Raw genomic sequence first — 23,200 nt, 5'->3', positions numbered from 1 at the left:
GGCTGTTGTAAATAGTGCTACAATGAACATTGGGGTACATGTGTCTTTTTGAATTATGGTTTTCTCTGGGTATATGCCCAGTAGTGGGATTGCTGGGTCATATGGTAATTCTATTTTTAGTTAGTTTTTTTTTGTTGTTTTGTTTTTCTATATGTCTTTGGAGAAATGTCTATTTAGCCCTTCTGCCCGTTTTTTGATTGGTTTGTTTTTTTAATATTGAGTTGCATGAGCTGTTTATATATTTTGGAGATTAATCCTTTGTCCGTTGATTCATTTGCAAATATTTTCTCCTATTCTGAGGGTTGTTTAGAAAAGGATTATTTTAATTTTAATATTAATAGCTGTATGTGGCTAATGGCTATTGAATTGGGAGGTGAAGTTCTAGAATCTGCTGGGGAAAAAATAATTAATATTGGGTGGAAATGGGGGAGAGGCTGGTCATGTTAGAAACGGGAAGGAGAAACTTCAGGGTCATTTTTATAGTCTTATAATAGTGTTTCTTACTATGTAAACAATAAGAAACTTATTTAAGCAAAGCCTCTGCTTTTGCATGAAATTACCTAGTCTTGTTAGATAATCATATATTTTATATTACCATCGTTTTACTTCAGAATTTCATGCACAAACTTATGCTACCTATTATTAAAAGTGGTAAGATTGTCTAAAGTCCTTAAATATTGGGAAGAAGTCTAGTGAACTTTTGGTTCAGTGCATTATCATCCTAGACCCTGTGGGTCCTAACGAAGCTTCTAGGCCATGGGCTGTTCTTTCACCTTATTTTGAGAAACTTGCTGAACCACTACCTGCCCAGGGTGCTAGGTCCTTGCCCACACACTGCCTCTCCTAAAAATTCCAAACTTCAAATTCCAACATGCCAAAACATCTGTGCTTTGTACTTGGAGGGAGAGCAAAATAATGAAGTTTGGGGGCTTATTAAAGTCTTAAAGTGGGTTCTTTTTATAAACAGCACACCAAAAGTATAGAAACATGTTTATAATCTTTACTGGCTCCAAGATTCTGTTTTTACCTTTTCTTGGTTGGGCAAATATAGCTGAGCCCTTGGCATGTCAGAATTTGCAGCTGGCAATTTTCAGAACTCAAGAGCAGACGTGGAACTTTGCTTCAAGGACAGTAGAGTAACAAGAATACCACATAAAGAAGAAAGCAAATTTGGAGGAAAATTTTTGCATTTGTTTCCTGGTCTTCAAAGTGTTGAAATTTTAAGTCAGATTATTTCTTCTGGTCTCTGGATGTTTCTCTCAAATGACCCAATGCTTATTTGGGCTGTGACGTGTAGAGTAATTTCAATGCCCACACACTTTCCTGTTGAATATAAAATCTGTCTCAAGAGGCACCCACTTTAGAAAGCCAACCCTGGTCTCAGGTCTTATTTAATGTAATGAGCCATCTGTCCGTACAAGACATGGAATGAAATGGAGCCTGGGGGGGTATTTGTGCTGGAATCTCTTAGTCAGTTACTTTTTACAAAACTGTTCATCAGAATTAGTATAGACAGTAAGAGAGCTTTTAGTTGCCATGGTAGCAGAAAGCATGAGGGTTATTTTATTTTAAAAGTAAATGGAGAGAAATGTAAGACTGCCTTCTGCTTTGAAAAGCTTGGGTCAGAGTTATATATTTCATATATTCAGGTATATTTATTAATTCTGAACACAGTTAACTAATTTAGAAACCCTTCCCTGAAAAAATTTAAACTAACCTTAAGCCTGTGAGAAAACAACTTCAATTGAGGTAAACTCAAAGAACTCTGGAGGGTAAAGGGTAAAAGTTTGAGATTCTTTAAAACACTACTTGAAGCCTCGACTCCACCCAGAGTCCTAGAGTATAAATTGGCCATTGCTTTTGAAGGCTTTGATGTGATTGCGGCTCACATTCAAGTTTTTCTCAACTCGAGCAACTGGAATTAAATTGACCTTTATAATTCGCTAACATATTAATTTCTAATCATTCAAGCTACTCCCTATATAAAGACATTTTCAAAGGTAGACACAACCAGAGAGCTAGTTAAAGAAAATGTTTATTCTGAGACAATTTTTCATATTTTAGCCAAGCTTGTCAATAACTGCCTTTCCTTGGGCAGGTTAATTCAAAAGTATTTGGGGGAACCATGAGTTTCAAATTTCAGTGAGACTGAGTAATTTGGAAGTTAAATGTAAATATATCCAGCATCCTGTCATTTATAATTCAAGGTAAATATAAAACTATAACAGATATTTTCCTGTTATATTATTTCTGTACACTTGAAATATATAATTTATAATTTTATAATTCATAATTTGTAAAATAAAAATGACAGCAGATGCAATAAATTATAATGTTATTGAAGTTATTTCTTTCAGTTTAGAACTTTCAATCATATTTCTTCTCCGTTTTCACATTCTTTATTTCTTCAGTCTAATCTCTCACTAGAATTTTCTGACGTGTAATAGCTTAAAATATAATATATACATTCTATTCCTCTCAGGTTTTGTTCATAGCTGGAGTTTCAATTATGGAATTTGTTTCCCACCATGAATCCACAGTAGAAGTTACAACAATTTCAGTGATATAAAGCTTCCACCAAATTTCTTTCTTTCTTTTTCTTACACACATTTAGAACAATTTTGTTGTTGGGTTTTGTTTGTTGATTTGTTGTATCAAATACTTCCTTTTGCCATATATACCTTATACCTTGTTCCCTTAAATATGTACCTTTTAATAAACTAGTGCAAGTTAAACATTTAGATAGTAACTCTGGAATAATCTAGCAGAAGTTTAACATTTGTAATTAAAGAGTATCATCGGAAACCATCAAAAAATTTGTTTAATTTTCATTTTTACTCTCATCCTCACTTGTCTGGAGGACTTGCAACACTTTATGATTAAAGAGTGTAAGAGCTGTAGGTGATGGTTATCCAAGATTCCAAATGTGGCAAATGTGGGAACCAGGCTACCATTTGGCATTTGACCAGTCTTTTTAGTCAGCATTATAGCCAAACTCTGCCTCTAAACTGATGATTCTACGTGATAAATAGCTATTATGTGTGAGAGGAAAAGAGCTAAAAATGCTAAAATGTGTTATAAGTAACATCAAATTAGAGAAAGATTTCTGTGTGGGAATATGTTCATATAAAAGTATTCTAATCTTGTAAGATAAAAAAGAGTAGTTCTAAGAGGAAAAAAAATTGTAGTTAGTTAGTTGACTAAGGACTTTACTGCTTTTTTGTTTGTTTACAGCAGAATTTTAGCTTTGGAAATAAATTATTAAAACAAAATTTCACTCTTTAAATTTGTTATGAATCAGAATACCATAGTGCTAACCCCATAGTTTGTGATGACAAAAATAATCTGATTGGTTCAGGTATTTAGACAGACTTTTGTTTTTCATTCAAAAAATATTTTGAACAATCCTCTCAATTTGTGGTCAGATGCAAGATACCTTTAAAAAGCAGGCACTGTTTTTAAAAGCCACGTTACATTAAAGCTGCAAATGTTTTCAAGAATTAGAAACATGAATGTCTTAAGATTTTCCAAAATTCCCAGGACTTCTGGGGAATTTCCAATATTTGTGAGACATAAACTCTGTTGTCTCTTAAAAAGTATTCACAAAACTTGGATAATCAATAAAAATGTGCTCTGTGGTGAAATGATACGTCAAGCAAAAATGATGTAAGTGGAACTAGATGAGAAATTTATAAGAAAAGGGTGTCTGAAAAAATTCTTACCACATTAAATAAGATTTGGTCTTGTGTTCATCCTTGCACGCTACACATTTTTAAAAGATGCTGCTTTAAACAAGACTTCTGCCCTTTCTTGTTATTTTTAGTATCTCCTCAAACCATAAATACAATCATGTGTCAGGGCAAAGCTGTATTGATGGTTTGGATGTGGAGTACTCACTTTTATTCTTACCATTCAGTTCCATTTATAGCAAGTAATGTGTATTTTTCATCAATGATCAGATTTTGCATATTTTTAGTTGTTTGTGGACCAGAGGTTTGAGGAGGAGAATACTCTTCCTCTCACCTTCTTCAGTGCCTATAATTTCAAACATGAATTTTTTGAGAGTCTATCTAGGAATACTTTTTTAAAAAAATTTATATTTAGGGGCTTCCCTGGTGGCGCAGTGGCTGAGAGTCCGCCTGCCGATGCAGGGGACGCGGGTTCGTGCCCCGGTCCGGGAAGATCCCACGTGCCGCGGAGCGGCTGGGCCCGTGAGCCATGGCTGCTGAGCCTGCGCGTCCAGAGCCTGTGCTCCGCAACGGGAGAGGCCACAGCAGTGAGAGGCCCGCGTACAGAAAAAAAAAAAAAAAAAAAAAAAAAATTTACATTTATAGTTCTAGGAACGTTTGAAGTTGGCAGAAGCACAGGTAAACTGAAACTGACTATTTGGGGAAGTGTTTGTCATTTATTTACCATGTGACCTTGAACTAGATATATAACCTCTGAACCTCAGTCCCCCAACTCTAAAGAAAACAGAAATTCATTCCTGCAACGTTATTGTGATGATTAAATGAGATGTGAGTGACGTGTATAGGACAGTCCTTGATAAATGGGTGGCATTAACTAATGGCTACAATTTCTTTCAAAGGAACTGAACAAAGGGAAAAGTACTATGGCTAGGAAAAAAAAATACAGTGTGGTCAAATTCTGAGTGTCAAAATATTACCTCTGCGTTTTCTACTTCTGTAAAAAACTGTAATAAGTAAAACACTGATAGGACAATTTGTGTAATCAGAAGCCATTGAAAAACAAACCTTAGTGTCTGACACCACATTTGGTGATATACATGAGGTCTAGAAAATTAAGACCATTACAAATATGAAAAGAACACAAGGTGAAAATACTTTAAATAAATTCAGTTCTTACAGTAGATAGGGACACATGGTCACTTTCAGAACTCTGAGAATTTGATGAATAAATATTAACCTTATAAAGAATAAGGGTCAGAAAGTGTCCCCACCATCAGACAGCTAAAAGGAGTATTATTAACATAAAGGAAAAGAATGGAGAAGAGAGACAGCATGAATTTCCAGTTTAGAAATCTTTAATGACTCCTTTTGTCTTTGTGGAAATAATGACTGCGATCCTTCAGTCTGCCTCTAAGCAGACTGGATCTGCTGGATCTTAATTTTTTGCAGTCTCATCGCTCTTCATAGCCGTCTGTCACAGCTGTTCTCGACTTTTCCTAGTACCTCCAAATCTCTCAGTTTCTTCCCACCTGTGGTCCTTGCACAAACGGTTCCTTCTGCCTGAGTCACACTCCTTCTCTTTGTTGACCTAAAGCTAATAGACCGCCAGTTATTTCTCCAGCAAAAATAGGTTTATTTGGGATCAGCAGAGAATTGCAGTTCGGGGTCTGCAACCACAGGGAGCCACAGGCAAGGCCCACACAGCAAGGGAAGGAGGATGCTTTTATAGAGGGGAAAAGGAAGTTGGGAGGGCTGTAGTAAACAAAGAGTCCATGGCTTTTCCTTGGCTGAGTTGTTGTCAGGAAAGAAGAGGAGCCTTTCTTCTTCCTGTTGGGCTCTGCTATTGGAGCTGGGTGTGAGAGTCTTCTGACTTTATATTTAATTGAGGTTTCTGTTTATTAATTTCTTACATCTTTCACTTAGCTAACTCCTACTCACCCTTCAATTCTCAGCTGAAATGTTGCTTCCTCCTGGGACCTTTCTCTGATTTCCTGGGGCTGCCCATTTTATACTCCCATGGCACCTTGCTCTCTTCTTTACAATGTGGGCTGAATGGTTTAGTGTTTGACTTCCCTAATACAGATCTTCCTTGGCTTAAGATGGGGTTACGTCTTGATAAACTCATTGTAAGTAAAAGTGTATTTGATATATTTAACCTACTGAAAATCATAGCTTAACCTAGCCTAACTTAAACATCCTCAGAACACTTACGTTAGCCTAGAGTTGGGCAAAGTCATATTTACACAAAGCCAATTAAAGATAAAGTGTTGAATACCTCACATAATTTATTGATTACTGTAATGAAAGTGAAAAACAGAATGTCTGTATGGGTACAGAATTGTTGTAAATGTATTGGTTGTTTACTCTCGTGATTGCATGGCTGACTGCAGCTGCCCAGCATCATGAGGGAGCATCGTACTGCTATCGCTCACTTGGAAAAGATCAAAATTCAAATTCTGAAGCATGGTTTCTACTGAATGCGTACCATGAAGTAAAACAATCATAACTCCAACCACAGTAAGTCAGGGACTCACTATGAAAACAGGAGCCTTTGTTTTTCTTTTTCCCTGCAGTTTTGTTAGTGCCTAGTGTTTTGTCTGGCAAAGTACTAATATATTGACTGCTAATTAATGAATGCAATTGTAGCAGATACAATTCTCTGGCTCTAAGTCAGGTATACCTCCATTAGGGAAATAGACAAATAGGTTGAAACTAGCCATCCACATCAAATTCTTCCCCCATTTTCTATGCTCATCAAACTACCTCCTCTGTATATTCATATACGCTTTTCTGCACAACAAAACTGAGAGATAATTATTATCTTCTTTTTACAGATGTGTAAACTGAGGTTAAGAAACTTGACCAAAGTCAGTAGCAGTAAGTGGCCCAGTTAAGTTCTGCAACCATATCTGCATCCTTGCCCACTCTGCTCTCCCAAATGCCCTTGTTGGTGAGGGGAAGAGGTTGATCAGAGAATGTGAGGCTCTGGGCCAATATTTACATCTATTTCTAATAATAAATGTATGCAGTGGTTTCCTAGTTTTAACATCTGCCTCATATTTGGAAAAAACATCAGGTCTCAATTTCAGAAATAGATCAGCTCTTGGTAAACTGATATTTGAGCTATAAAAATTTAGAACCATACCGTGGCCTACAGTGATTTCACTAAGACATTGCTGTTGTGTGACACCCTCTGTGGATAGTCAAGACCAGCTTTAGAGAATGGCTCTATATCCATCTGGTGGCATCAGTTGCAAATTCTCCTTCCTTTTTTCCTTCCTTCTTTTCTTCCTTCTTTCCTTTCTTCCTTGCTCTGTTGCTGCTCCTGTTACTGTTGATTCTTCCTCCTCCTCTTCCTCTTCCTCCTCTTCTTTTCCCTCTCCTTCTTCTTTAGTTATAAAAGCAACATCTTCTCATCACAAAAATGCAAAGGCAGAAGTATGTAAAAAAGTGAAGGCCCCTTCCAACCCACCCCCTAAAGAGAATCAAATTATACACAGGTATACATATAGCTTGTGAATTATTTTATTTATTCTTTACAAGAAACTTCCATGTCAAAGTATGTGGACCTACCTCATTTTTAATGGTTATATAATATTCCACAAGTATGAATAGTCAGTACTGTATTTAATTATTCCTCTATTGTTGGGCATTTCAGTTTTTTCCCAATTTGCCATTATTACAAATAATACTGCAATACTTGTATGCATATTTTAGCCATGTTTTTAAAATTAAAAGAAGAAACTTTAGTAGGCAGAATGCTCTTTTTTCCCTAAATAACATATCTCAAATATTTCACTATGTTCCATGATCAGCATGCGGTTGTTAACATTACTGACATTGTGTTAGGCTCATGACAGAAAATGTCTTGATCATGATGGCAATTTTTGGTTCAGTATAATATGAGGCATTACCTTTCAGAACCTCCAAGAATTTTGCTAAGGGAAGATCAGTAGCTCTGCCAGAGACCTTTATTTCATCTTCACCCAGCAATTCCTTTTCACTTTCTGCCTAGCTAGCTGCTTGATACAAAGATCTATAACTAAGGGAAAAGATAAATTTCAATATGACATACTCTAACACTATGAAGATCAAGGAACAGCTCAGATTGCCAAACTTCTATGTCATTCTTTCCTAATAAACACACAGTGTAAAGTTATTTACACTGCAAGCAGAGCACACACCTTTTCCAAATTATATTTAACAAAATAATAAAAGTAGTGAGTATTTATTAGAGAAAATTTGAGAGAAATTTAAGTGAACAAAAAACAGGAAAGAACAAAATCATTTAATCTCAACATCCAAAGGAAAGAATGACTAAATAGATTTTATTTTGAATCTATGAAAAAGTTAGCCTTTAATTTGAAAATATTAGTGACCATTTTTATATTAAAATCTACATCCTTTAATTTTTTTAGACTTAACCTTAAAACGTAAACATTTTTGCATTAACAGAATCTTTTACAATGTCATTAAGCATTTGAATCATTACTTATCTAATCATCTTCTACTGTTGAACATTTAACTTGTTTTCAACTTTTTACTGTGATAAGCAACATTTAATGAACAATTTATTTTTTAATAAGATTTGTTTCTTTAGGATAAATTCTAAGAATTAGAGTCAAAGATTTGAATATTTTAGAGACATTTTTGAACTGAGTGAGAACTATATTTGATACATTTTTATTGCTGTTTTGGTAGGTAAAAACTCTCATTTACCTTACAATTACATTAATTAATAGTGACAAGAATAATATAGATATTTATGTAAATATGCCTATGGTATTTTTCTCATATGAAATGACTATTTATGACCTTAGCCTTTTGCTCTCTGTGATCTTAGTATTTTTAAGAGCTTTTTTTAATAATAAAATGTTTGACCACTTGTCTTTTTTTGCTATGGCTCTTTTCCTAGCTTATTATATGATTTTAACCCTTAAAACATTTGTATGTTTTGGGGATGAAATTTTTTAGACTTTGTATAGTAAAAATTTTGATTTTTACTTTCAAGATTAGAAAACCCTATCTTTTACCTAGGTATGTTTTACCTTGATATTTAACCACAATTTTATTTTAGCTGTTCATTTTATGCTTTTTATTTTACATTTGACTTTTTACTACTCTTGTATTTTTGGAGTAGAACCTATGTTAAGGACTCTATTGATTTTTTTTTCTAAGTAGTTGACCGACTGCCTCTACACCATTTTCTTTTTCTTTTTATTTTTTTTTGTTTGTTTGTTTTTTTGCAGTATGCAGGCCTTCACTGTTGTGGCCTCTCCCGTTGCGGAGCACAGGCTCCGGACGTGCAGGCTCAGCAGCCATGGCTCACGGGCCCAGCCGCTGCGCGGCATGTGGGATCTTCCCAGACCGGGGCACGAACCCGTGTCCCCTGCATCGGCAGGCGGACTCTCAACCACTGCGCCACCAGGGAAGCCCCATTTTCTTTTTAAAAAGCATCCTTTATTAAGATGAAAACTATGGTTAGTCCCATGATAAAGTATTCTGCATATAAGGCCAACAAATCAAAAGATGAATAACATATTTACCAAATTCTCAGGCACCAAGAGCAAGGGAAGGGGTGAAGTCAGAGTGTATACAGGGAGATCCCTACCTGGGCAGGTGAAGAGGGCTTTGTGCAGGAAGGTGAGTACTCCTATAAAAAGATCAGCTATGGGATGGGAAGAGTCAACTCGGACACTGTGGTGCTTGGAGAGAGCTCTGCTGTCTCTCAGCTGAGGGAGTTGAACCAGATGCTGCCATTCTCACACCATGTTCCACAGACATTTCAGGGACTCTCCTGGGAAAGGGTCAAGAGCTAGGAGTTTGTAGCTCTCTTCTCTCTCTTCCTTCAGCAAAACACTCTGCTTTGTTTCAATGTGAGATTTATTTGAAGAAATGATTCCAGTGTTTCTTTAGAAAAACTTTTTTACAGAAATTTTCAAAACTACTTGAAAGTAGCAAAAATCATATAATGAATCCCCATACTTTCCCAATGATTATTTTGTCTTCCTTATTTCATTTCTCCTTCACTCTTTTTTTCTTTTTTTATCTTGAATATTTTAAAACAAATCCCAGGTATCCGGTCATTTCACCTGTAAATAATCGAGTATGCTTTTCTACCTGAGAAAGACACCTCCTTTTTTCAAAATATAATTACCATGCCTTTATCACATGTAACAAAATTTAAAATAATTTCTTAATATTGACTAGTACTCAGTCCATAGCTCACGGTTGTCTTTTTACAATTCATTTCTTTGCATTTGAGATAAAACAAAGTCCATATGTTGCATTTTGTTGTGTCTCTTCAGTTTCTAACTGTCTCTTCCCAACTTTCTATGACATTGAACATTTTGGCCAACACAGTTTTTAAACTGCCCATCTGTTTCTAATTGATTTGATGCTTCCCATATTATATTATAATTTACATATAATAGAGTCAGTTCTGGTCCATCAAATCTGTTTTATTGAACTGTGTCTAGTGTTGTGTTATAATGGCATCATAAAAGTTATTTTAATTTTAGAATAGGTTTTATTATCTAGGACCTTTTAGAGCTCAGTCTACTATTTCACAATCTATTTTTATTAAATGTTCTTACCTACTTATTCTTCTATATGTTACCTTAGATCCTTAAACTTTCTGAAAACAAAAAAGGTGTTTTTAAATCCAAAGGTTTGGGGCAGAGGCTCTTAACAGACATAAAACTTGACATAAATGAATAATTTCTGGAGTTATCTATTATTTTCAACTTTTCTCCACATAAATATTTTCTGGTACCAAATCTAGAAACCACATCTACTCAATACCTTTATTTAGTTCAAAGGGTGATGTTGAGGAAAGAAATTATTTCCTAGTAAACCAAATGAACTTAATGCAAAAGAAAAGAAATGCCATGAAGGAGAATTGGGCTTGCTGTGGTTTAAGCAACAGATGAAGACACTTTTCTCTGCTGGATTGAATCCAGAGGAAAAGTGAGATGGGAAGCTAGAGATAATAATGTTTATGAAATCAAGGTAAGAGTTTAAAAAAATTTTATTGATTTAATAATCTTGATCAAGAAGGAGCAGAACAGGAATGAAAGGCAAGGAGTTAAGTATAAGCATTTTCACTCATGCTTTAAAAAATTATTTTCTTTGAGATCCAGCCCCCCATTGCAGAGAGAACTTTAGATGACCAATTATTTTCATTGTATCCTCTGTCTTGGCATGCTAAGTCCACAATTTATTGCTACATTTACATACTGTGAGGATGAAATCTCAAGCTTTTGCAACTTGTTTAACTTGTTTGTAGGATGAAACCTGATTGATTTTGACATCTATGGTTGCTTAGGGATGACTGGCTGATTTCTCAAATTAAGGTAGGACACTGTATTAAGGTGAAAGGCAATTAAAGATAAATTAGCTAGATTTTCTGAGGATACCAAAATGTGGGACCCCAAAGTATGGGCCTCAAAAACACAACTGACCCTTTTCTTCCTGGCAAACGTCCTGCATGTTAGGCCAGCAGAATGACCAGGACTAACATGGGACATCAGATAATTTCTGCAGTTGTTTTTGCAGCAAAGAATGAGAATTCACTGGATTGGGTCATATTAGGAGAGCTAGCACCTGTCATTTTAGTCAGTTGCTGACAAAGGCTTGTGTTTTCTCATATTTTAATTTGACAGGTATTGGCATCTCTCACAAATCACAAATATGTTAGTACAAATTTCTTCTTGGCTTGATGGATTGAATACCATCTCCCTACTCTATTTATTGGCCCAGAACCAACAAAATACCTGGAATATGGTACCTCCTGACATTTTGTGGGGGAAGGAAGTTAGGTTTTATCTCTTTTCTTCTCCTTATTTTACCTTTCACATGCTCTTTTTAACAATGTCATTGAGTTTACTCAGACACGATTCCATCTTGCACTTTAACTATTAATCCTCAGTTTAAGAAAAGTCCCTGGATGTCTGGTGGATTGAGGTGCAGGCCCAGACAGAGGTCATATTGTAAAAGGAAGCAAGGAGCCTTCTGGAAAAGAAATTATCCTAAGAGTGCCAACACAGCCCTGAAAATGTCAGGCTCTCTTCCAACTCCCTGTTTCTGCATATGTGATTCACATTGTCTGCAGCATATTTCTTCACCTAACTAACCCTTTCCCATCTTTCACAACCTATCTTGGTCATCATATCTTTTCTCATTAGCCCTTCCAGTCTAGGTTAAGTACTTTTACCCTGTGCTTCTACAGTCATATACTCCTCTCTGTCATAGCATTTATTATACTATGTTGTAATTGTCTATTTTTGTACCCTACCTCTTCTACTAGACTGTCAACTTATTGATGGCAGGAACTGGGTTTATATTCACTGCTGCTCACCAGTCCTCCCCGTCACGTGTTGCATGCATAATAACTTCTGAGAATAAATGGAGTTCTATTTAAGGATATTATCTCAGGAAGAGAAAAAAGGGACAGTGATTCTGAGTGAAGGAATGTGTCTGTCATTGAGACAATCTTTTGGCCCAGTTTCCATGGATTCATTACTTTGTCCTGAGAGAAGTGTTAGGGAATAAAAACTGAGAGGAGTGTTTTATTAAAACTCCTGTAAGATGCAAGGAGCTCATGGCAGCATTGCTTTAAGATACACATAACTGAATATAATACATTCTTTTCACTCTCCTGATCACCAGTAGGAGCAGGGACAGCATCTAAGTATCAGAATCCTTAGCATCTGGTGACCAAAGTGATCCAAATAGAAAAGATGGCAAATCTTCCACCACCATAGTACCAGATAGTTTTGTTTCTGAGCACATGGGAGACAAATTGGTAACTTTCTATTCATCGCCCTTGTTCTTTGTTTCTTTTCTGCTTCCCATTTTTCTATCTTCTCTAGTATTAACTGAGCTTTTTTTTTTTTTTTTTTTGCGGTATGCAGGCCTCTCACTGTTGTGGCCTCTCCCGTTGTGGAGCACAGGGTCCGGACGCACAGGCTCAGCGGCTATGGCTCACGGGCCCAGCCGCTCCGCGGCATGTGGGATCCTCCTGGACCGGGGCACGAACCCACGTCCCCTGCATCGGCAGGCGGACCCTCAAACACTGCACCACCAGGGAAGCCCTAACTGAGTCTTTTATGATTCCATTTTCTCCCTTCCCCTAACATAACAATTATACTTCTTAAAAAAATTTTAGTGGTTACCCTAGAGTTTGCAATATACATTTACAACAAATCTAAGAACATCTTCAAGTAACGCTATAATGCTTCATGGACAGTGCTGGTACTTTATAACAGAGTATTCTCAAGTCGCCTCTCCCCCTCTTATAACATTGGTGTCATTCATCTTACTTATTTAAAAACTATAATTGCCCAATACGTTGTTGCTATTATTACTTTAAAATAGTTGTCTATTAGCTCGATTAAGAATAAGAAAAATAAAATATTTTTATTTTACTTTCATTTATTCCTTCTCTGACCCTTCTCTTTACGTAGTGCCTGGTATTAGGTCCATGCTGAATGATAATAACCCAAGATTATAACATAGTTTTGAAGGTAGAGAGGGAGAAGAAAGGTAAGTGGTGGTTTAAGCACACTAATTGCCTCACTTTTCACAGCTGGGAATAAATACATAAAGAAACAGGGCTCTATGATTTAAAGTTATAATGGAGAATTCCCTTGCAGTCCAGTGGTTAGGACTCTGTGCTCTCACTGCTGAGGGCCGAGGTTGAATCCCTGGTTGGGGAACTAAGATCCCACAAGCCGGGTGATGTGGTCAAAATATTTTTAAAATATTAAAAAAAAAGTTATAATGGAACCACTGGAAGAACTAAAAACAGAATATATGTATGATCATGACATCCACAGAATGGACCTAAGGTGTTGGAGTCTTTCTATACTCTAGGTTTTGTTGGGATACTTTTCTATGTATATATATGACTAATAATTATACTTACTATTATTTAATAAAATGGATAGCTGCTAGAAAATTATATTCAGAAAATATTTATGCATGTGGGAAAAGATTTAGCTACAAATATGTTTTGTGTCAGTGTTGGTTATTATACTGAAATATCAATAACCTGAATATGATTAGAGAATTGGTTAAATAACTCTACAATGAAATCCCACTCAGCCATTAAAATGGTATAACTATAATGATATGACAAAATGTTTACAATATACCAAGGGAAAAAATCAGGTTAAAATATCAATTTGTCTAGTATGGTTCCTTTAAAAAATATACATGGTTTTAAAAACATGAAATGTTCATAACCTATTGGTGGGATTATTGTGTGTGTGTTGTTTCTTTTAAGGAGTAACTGTACCAAGTACAGTATTTATTTATTTACTTAATATTTATGTATTTATTTATTTGGCTGCTCCTGGTCTTAGTCGCTGCATTTGGGATCTTTGTTGCCGCGTGCGGGATCTTCAGTTGCGTCATGCCAATTCTTAGTTGCGGCATGCATGTGGGATCTAGTCCCCTGACCAGGGATCGAACCCGGGCCCCCCTGCATTGGGAGAGCAGAGTCTTAGCCACTGGACCACCATGGAAGTCCCAAGGATTGTTGTGTTTTTAAATATTAGGTCTTTTTTTCTCAAACATTATTTTACAATGGCAATATATTAATCCTGTAATAAGAAATATTGTTAATTTTACATTGTAACTTTTTATTTTGAAATAATTAAAACATCAGAAAAGTTGCAAGAATAGTACAATGAATTTCAATAGACCTCTCATCCCAATTCACCAATTGTTTAACACTTGCCGTGTTTACCATTTTCTCTGTGTGTATATATACACACACAAACACATTTATATGGTGTGTTTGTGTATTTTTTCTGAACCATGTAATAGTAGATTAACATCATGCCTCCTTACCACTGAATTATCAGTTGTGCATTGCCTAAAAACAAGAATATTTCTTACATAGCAACAGTATCACATTATGTCAGGGAATATATGCTATCAGCATAACTTATCACTGATAATATTAACCTTGAATCACTTGGTTAATATTGTGTCAACCAGGTGTCTACACTGTAAAGTTACTATATTTCCCTTTCCATACTCTGTTGCTTGGAGGTGAGTCATTAAATCCAGCCCACACTCAAGGAGAGAGATTAACCTCCATCTCCTAGAGAAGAATATCTACATATTATTTGTAATTCTTCTATGAGGGGGAATTCTTCTACTCCCTCTTTTATTTATTCATTCAATTATTTATATGTATCAGTATGAACTCCTGCATGTTTATTTTACACTTTGGATTATGATCCAATAGTATGGTATTTATTGTGTTGCCCAAATTGTTCTAGCTTTGGTTAATGGGAGATTTTTCAGATAGGCTCCAATGTACTTTTCTATCCTAACATCTTCTATCCTCCTGTTTTTTGAGCATTTATTTACTTTCTTATGTTAAAGATGCTCCATGCTCATATTGTATTTCCTCTGCCCCAGTCCTAGAAAAGCCATTTCTCTTTTTATTGAGTATGATATTAGAAACCAAGAACTGGGTGCAGGCGTCTAGGGTACTATTGGTGTAGCCTTGCTTCTAGTAAGCAGTGCTGGGGAATATATGAATGTATATTAATCAGTGTATTCACATAGTCTATAATCATCTGTTTATTATCTATTTATCTGTAAAACTAAACATGGGTTCATATTGATGTCTGAACTCTAACCTGGTATCACGTGGTTCATTCTAGACTTTTCCAGTTGATAGTAATTTCTTTCTCTGACAGTGAGAAGAAATCTGGCTCCCATAATCTAACATTAATTTACCTATTTGTTCATCCCTAGTATAGACCTACTTTCAGAATTGTTAAACTATACTCCAGTGAGAAACAAACTTGCAAACTAGAGTACAATGTTTATGCACAGTTCTTTTGTCTTTAGCCTTACAGTTTCTGGTCAAAATATTTTTTTCCAAAGTTATTTAGGTAGCTCCTTTTACTGTACCTAATTCAGAGAGGTTATGTTCTACATTTGTATTACAGTTAAATTCATTTGTCACAGTCTGAATTTGATCATCAAATTGTCCCACATTTGGCCTGTGGTTCCCCTTCAAGCTGACTTCTGTGTCCTTATATACCTTTATAATCTTCTGAGCACTTCTTTACTTTCTGGCACCAAAAGATGTTCAAGACTCATATTTAACTCTGCCTATCCCAGCCCCAGAATCAGTCATTACTTCAAGTAGTCCTGGGGATATCATTGCTTTAGACTTTTTTAGTGGATAGATTTAAGAAGGATGTATGTATCTACTAATGTACATGGGCCGTGTGTATATGTGTGTGTGTATCTAATAGTCATTTTGAATTTAAAATCTAAAGGGAGAACCACAGAAATTAGCTGTTAATGTGCTTGGAAATGTAACACCATCTCCTTCACAAACATCTTCTTTATCATTTTCTAGTTAAACATGTTTTCCCTCCAGAACTACTATTCAGCATAAACTATTATATTTTTCTTTCCAATCCTTTTGATTATTTTTTGTTGACATTTCTGAGACAGTGTTGTTATCTACCTTTTTTTTCTTCCTTAAAAATAAGTTCTTACAACTTGTATGGAAAAATACATTCAATTATTTTAAAATCTACTTAAAAACAAAATTTTGGAACATGTATAATTTAGGGAATTTTATACTTTATAATCATAAAATGTGCTACTTTATAAATGCTGAAAATTTTAACTTGAGGGAAGAATATTACCCCAAATATATATTCAAATTTTATAACTGGGGTTTTTTAGACAATTTTGGTACTGTACGTCAAGTTCAAATGACCTCATCAATGATCTTCTTCCGAAATAGATACATTATTTGCAAATGATAAATGAAAGATTTGGGAGAGGGGAGAAAAATATTCTCACTCTCAGTTGTTATCTCACAGCCATTTGAACGAGGCAGTTGTTTATGCTGATCTTGAAAACCCAGTAAAATTCTGGAACCGTTGTCTAGGGGTAAACTTTTCCACTATCTATTTGAAAACTCAAGACGTTTTAATATCAATACTCTATCATCTCACTGTAGAGTAAATATTTAAATCTTGCTTCTGTTTAATAACTTATATAATTAGGTTCTTGTGGAAATATCATTAAATTTCAACCATACCTTGTAACATGAAATTAATCACTGAAAAACTTACAGTACTTTTTTCTGTCATAAAAATTTAGGTTGGACACTAAACATAATATGAAAACTTGTACACGTATCCAGTGCCTCTTTAATTTCTCAGGTAATCTGAATAAGGTAAAATTTGGGATATTAATATTGGTTTGTGATGATTAAAGATTTAATAATAGAACAACATTGCAACTGGATATACATAGACAATTTTATGAGACAAATGAATTAATTTAAGAGATAAATTTTGTGTTTTTAAAATATTTTTACTGTAATTATAATATATTTTATTTATATTATAAATATAAATAGAGGAGAAGATCTCTTAGGTCATTTAGAGCAGAGGTCCCCAACATTTTTTGGCACCAGGGACCAGTTTTGTGGAAGACAATTTTTCCACGGAGCTGGAGGTGTGGGGGATGGTTCAGGCGGTAATGCGAGCGATGGGGAGCGGCAGATGGAACTTTGCCCACTTTCCTGCCACTCACGTCCTGCTGTGTGGTCCGGTTCCTAACAGGTACTAGTCCGCAGCCTGGAGGTTGGGGACCCCTGATTTAGAAATTTGCAATTGCTCTTTAAACATGTCTTTTCCTTGATAGGTAATCTTATCTAAGAACCATAACTAATTTTCTGTAAGAAACATGCATCATCTCTGACTTGTCAATCAACCAATAAGCAAAAAGTACCCTATAGGAATTAAGACAGTATATGTAAGCTCTCCTTCTAAGATATATTAGGTATATCTTTTTTCTATCAAATTGTTCCATTAAACTTAAAGAGGAATGGATCAATGGTATCCTAAGAATGTTCTCAGGTTTATCTGTTTTTGTTTCAAGCAAAGTTTGCAATTTTCACATAACTTTTTATTTTTACTTTAGGTAAAAGAAAAGACAATGAGAAAAAAGTTTGTAGATGTCTTAGTTCCTTTTATGAAGTATTGCAACAGAAACCAGCAATCACATGTACATGTACACTCTGAATATAATATGAATTATATGTAAGAAGTAGAATTTACCTAGATTAGTCTGCCTGTTTTTTTAAAAATTATACAATCATATTATAGAACACTGTGGCTTCTACAATTTGAGCCAATTTAGGAACGCAAACTCCTGCTTCCATAATATAAGGAAATAAGAATAATTTTTCTATGTAAGTCATCTAGTATAAACAAAGTTCACAGTCTGATTTACTTTTATCAAGAGGTAAAATGATTCACTGTTATATTCGATCCTAAGTAGTTCTGAAACACAAAATAAATTTCGCATGTACTTATACTATTTGGGTTTCCCCAAACAAGATATTGATACAAAATGTGTTAAAATGGCTGAAGTTTATGGCTAAAGAAAAGGGAATTGAATAATTAAATATAAAAATTTACCAACTTTATTATTTCTAATTTTACAACAGATTCAGGTGTTTAAACCTGATTGGTTTCTTGATCCTACCCACTATGAACATTACTCAGTCTTATATTTTAACACCCCCAGTGTCACCTTTTCTTTGGTGTTTCATTTTGCAATTTATATGATCATTGCATCCAACTGCAATTGTTCTTCCCAAGGTTTCATTCCACTGTCATAATGAATTATATTATCTTTAGTAAGTTGAATATATACTTGTTTTTGGGACTGGGCAGATTTTTTCAGTTTTCACTTCCAGTCATCAGCTTTGCCTATGATGAACCATCCTTAGCCTTTTGGAAGCTTTCAAACATAAAAATGTTATAAGCTGAGCAAGGTTTTCCATACATTGTTATCTCTCTCCCTCTCTCTTCTCTGTTTTATTAATTCTTTCTTTTTTCTTAATTTTTTATTTAATTAATTAATTTATTTATTTTTGGCCTTGTTGGTCTTTGTTGCTGTGCACAGGCTTTCTCTAGATGCAGCGACAGGTGGCTACTCTTCATTGTGGTGTGTGGGCTTCTCATTGTGGTGGCTTCTCTTGTTGCAGAACACAGGCTCTAGGCGTGCAAACTTCAGTAGTTGTGGCTCGTGGGCTCTACAGCGCAGGCTCAGTAGTTGTGGCACATGGGCTTAGTTGCTCTGTGGCATGTGGGATCCTCCCAGACCAGGGCTCAAACCCGTGTGCCCTTCATTGGCAGGTGGATTCTTAACCACTGAGCAACCAGGGAAGCCCCTAACGCTTTCTTTTTAAAGTTTTTTCATGATTTCTTTTTCCAAAGCTATAATATGACTTGGAGTTAGCTGTTCTTGAATTCTGCTGCCTTTTGCATCTTCATATACCTGAGTTCCAAACTTTAAATATGGGTAGCTGTTCCTTAGAAAATTGAGGGCATGAAGTCAAAGTCAAAGACTTTTTTGTTTTTGTTTTTTTTCTGTCACTTATTCTCTTTAACTTTTTTTTTCTTCTGTTTTATTAAGATATAATTAACAGGACTTCCCTGGTGGTCCAGTGGTTAAGACTCAGTGCTCCCAATTCAGGGGGCCTGGGTTCGCTCCCTGGTCAGGGAACTAGATCCCACATGCTGCAACTAAGAGTTAACATGCTGCAACTAAGAGTTCACATGCTGCAGCTAAGGATTCTGCATGCCGCAACTAAGACCTGATGCAGCCAAATAAATAAATAAATAAATATTATAAAACTTGACACAGCACTGTATAAGTTTAAGGTGTTCCGCATAATGGTTTGTCTTACATACATCATGAAATGATTACCACAGTAAGTTCAGTGAACATCCGTCATCTCACCTCACAAAATTAAAGAAACAGAAAAAAAGTTTCTTTCTTTGAGATGAGAACTCTTAGGATTTACTTTCTTAACATCTTTCATATATAATATACAGCAGTGTTGATTATCAAAGGCTTCTTTGGATAACTACACAAGGTGGATGAAAATCATCTGGGTACATAGACCAAACTGACGTGTAGTCCATTTCCACAGCCAGTGCAAAGCTCTGCTCCTGACTTTTCCTGGACGCTCAGCGAGCCCCCCATACCCAGAGAAGCACCATCGCATGTGGGGATGGTGCAGAGAGCCGCCCTGACACAATGAAACAACCCCAACCGTGACACCTGGAGTCCATGTGCCCCTCTTGAGTTTATCATGCTTGCTGCTCTGGTTTGGTTTTGTCTTTTTTGTTTTTTTTAAAAAACATCCCTCTTAGAAAACATCACATGATTTTGTTTTAGATTTGGGTAATGCTGTGCAAATATTTGTAATGTTAATATTTTAAGATACAGTCTGCAGTATCTTCAGTATGTTTTCTTTAGCCTTTCATTCAGCATTCAAACATGCCCAAGTCTCTCCCATAAAGAACACAAAACAAAGAAAACAAAAAATAACGTTTCTCACCTCAGCCTCTGTCTCTTTTTTCCTCCCCTTCACAGCCAAACTTCTTAAAAGAATCTCCTCTATACTCTGTTTAAACATGTCCCATTTACTCTTCCACCCACTGAAATCCACTGCATGTTCAAGGAAAGACATTCTCGTGTGATCATTGATGACATAAATTGTCATAACGAAGGAACAGTTTTATATCCTTGCTTGGTCCTTGGGAAGCATATGTCACTATCAACAGTTCCCTCTTTGGGGCTCAGAACTGTCTTCTGGAAAATACTTGGATGTCTCAAAGGAATGCAAAACACAACACATTCAGGATAGGATTAATGACATTCCTCAAAACTGTTCCTTAGCTGAAGTTCTGTAGGTCATGAATGGCACCACTATCTACTCCATGGATGGATATAATTTTAGTCAGTAATATTTACATTTTTACTACTTCACAGTATGTCTATACATTGATTTGGAGGACACAAGGATATTTTTTGGAGTAGAATGCAAAACATAGCATAATTTCATTAACTAAATAAGAAAAAATGTATACTTTTTTTTCCCAGTCAAATTAAGAACTTGTTTTGCAACCAAAAATAAAATTTGTAAGTAGAACCTAGAATGTGTGCTGCTCAAGCACTTGGAAATTAGGGAAGAAGATGGCTTCTGAGAGTTAAACTAGTAAAATCTATAATTCTTCGATAAGATTAGTTATCTATGGGAGTAACCAAGAGTTGCTTTAATTTTTTTCACTAAAGACTTTGGAAACACCCAATATACTAACATAGCATTCTGGGTGTAATCTCACTGGAATGTTTAGTAAACTCAAATATAATCAATTGTAAAATGTATGGAAAGCTCAAACGGAAAAGATATTTAGCTAGAAAACAGAAAATAAAATTGCAGCGAGTCAGACATTGACACGTATCTAGTGAAAGTCTTGAGGCAGGTATCCCAACCATTTGGTGCAGATGTAGGCCTCAGACTCTTGGAACTTAGTGCCACTAGATATTTCAGTTACATAACCAATTCCCCCTTCATGTTCGACTTTCTAATCATAAACTGACTTTCCTAAACTGACTTTCCATGGAGACCAGTCTACATGAAAAGAATATAGCTATGCCACACATATTTACAGGTTCCAAAATATAAATAATACACAAATACATTAGCCCTGAAGCTATACCTCAGTCTCTTTTGAGTTAGGTAAGCCAGTCATCTTTGACTTCTCAATTTTAAACTCATCCATGATTTCTAGGCTCAGACTCTAGAATATGAAGGTCTAATTAAATAATACAACTCCCTTGCAGGGAGACAACCTTTACAGTAGTCCCTCCTCTGTAGTTTCACTTTCCTTGGTTTCACTTTGGGACCCTAGGTCAGTCTTGGTCCCAAAATATTAAACAGAAAATTCCAGAAGTAAACAATTCATGGGTTTTAAATTGTTCTGAGTAGCACAATGAAATCTTTTGCCCTCCTGCTCTGTCCTTCCCAGGATTCCCAGGCATCACGTCATCTGCTCCTGATGTTCAACCATTGACATCATCAAGGCTTAATGATCTGGGAATCACCTGAAGCTAATGATCCTCCTGACATATTGTCAGAAGATCAATATGTCCAGTGCTACGTCATGATGCCTACATCATTCACCTCACCTCATTTCATCAGGTAGGCATTTTATCACCTCACATCATCACAAGAAGAAGGGTAAGTACAGTATAATAAGATGTTTTGAGAGAGAGAAAGCCCATATTCACATAACTTTTATTACAGTACAGTGTTATAGTTATCTACTTTATTATAACTTGTTAATCTCTTACTGTGCCTAATTTTTTAAATAAATTTATTTATTTTATCTATTTATTTTTGGCAGCATTGGGTGTTTGTTGCTGTGCGTGGGCTTTCTCTAGTTGCAGTGAGTGGGGGCTACTCTTCTTTGTGGTGCACAGACTTCTTATTGCAGTGGTTTCTTTTATTGTGGAACACGGGCTCTAGGTGCACGGGCTTCAGTAGTTGTGGCACGTGGGCTCAGTAGTTGTGGCTCGTGGGCTCACTAGTTGTGGCTTGTGGGCTCTAGAGTGCAGGCTCAGTAGCTGTGGCACACGGGATTAGTTGCTCCACAACATGTGGGATCCTCCTGGACCAGGGCTCGAATCCGTGTATAAGATGTTTTGAGAGAGAGAAAGCCCATATTCACATAACTTTTATTACAGTACAGTGTTATAGTTATCTACTTTATTATAACTTGTTAATCTCTTACTGTGCCTAATTTTTTAAATAAATTTATTTATTTTATCTATTTATTTTTGGCAGCATTGGGTGTTTGTTGCTGTGCGTGGGCTTTCTCTAGTTGCAGTGAGTGGGGGCTACTCTTCTTTGTGGTGCACAGACTTCTTATTGCAGTGGTTTCTTTTATTGTGGAACACGGGCTCTAGGTGCACGGGCTTCAGTAGTTGTGGCACGTGGGCTCAGTAGTTGTGGCTCGTGGGCTCACTAGTTGTGGCTTGTGGGCTCTAGAGTGCAGGCTCAGTAGCTGTGGCACACGGGATTAGTTGCTCCACAACATGTGGGATCCTCCTGGACCAGGGCTCGAATCCGTGTCCCCTGCATTGGCAGGTGGATTCTTAACCAGTGTGCCACCAGGGAAGCCCTGTGCCTAATTTATAAATTAAACTTTATCATAGATATGTATGTATAGGAAAAAAAAAGTAGTATTTATAGAGTTTGGTACTATCCTCTGTTTCAGGCATCCACTGAGGGGTCTTGGAACGTGTCCCCCATGGATAAGGGGAGAAGACTACTGTACTAGTGAAATCCTTATACATTTGTGTAATTGATCAAATCTTTAACCAGTGTTTTGCTGTTGAAACTCTAGAAACAAATATATACTATTAAATGTTACTTAATTGACTTCCTCCTTTGCCATTTCTACAAGAACAGTACCTTTAATGTGTAACTTCTATTAGTTTTAAACTTTACAATTTTCTTATTATGTCACAGACTGGTAACTATATCACACACTTAGCATTTGTTACTCATATAGGAACTATGCCTATTCTTCTTGCCCCACCATTGTTAATTACCAAGATGATCTCATTTCATTCCACTCTTCAACATG

General features: G+C 35.9%; 1 long non-coding RNA gene across 1 annotated transcript; it reads left to right on the top strand.

Annotated features, from left to right (window-relative positions):
- Positions 1-13,165: 13,165 nt before the first annotated feature.
- Positions 13,166-22,961, top strand: LOC102982924 (uncharacterized). Its single transcript, XR_447347.2, has 4 exons — positions 13,166-13,235; positions 16,842-16,903; positions 21,578-21,750; positions 22,829-22,961. It is a non-coding gene; the product is annotated as an uncharacterized lncRNA (long non-coding RNA).
- Positions 22,962-23,200: the final 239 nt, after the last annotated feature.

The sequence above is a fragment of the Physeter macrocephalus genome, chromosome 10 (genome assembly GCF_002837175.3).
Source record: "Physeter macrocephalus isolate SW-GA chromosome 10, ASM283717v5, whole genome shotgun sequence".
Lineage (NCBI taxonomy): Eukaryota > Metazoa > Chordata > Mammalia > Artiodactyla > Physeteridae > Physeter > Physeter macrocephalus.
Note: the sequence above shows the minus strand (reverse complement) of the source record. Positions and strands in the feature narration are given on the sequence as shown.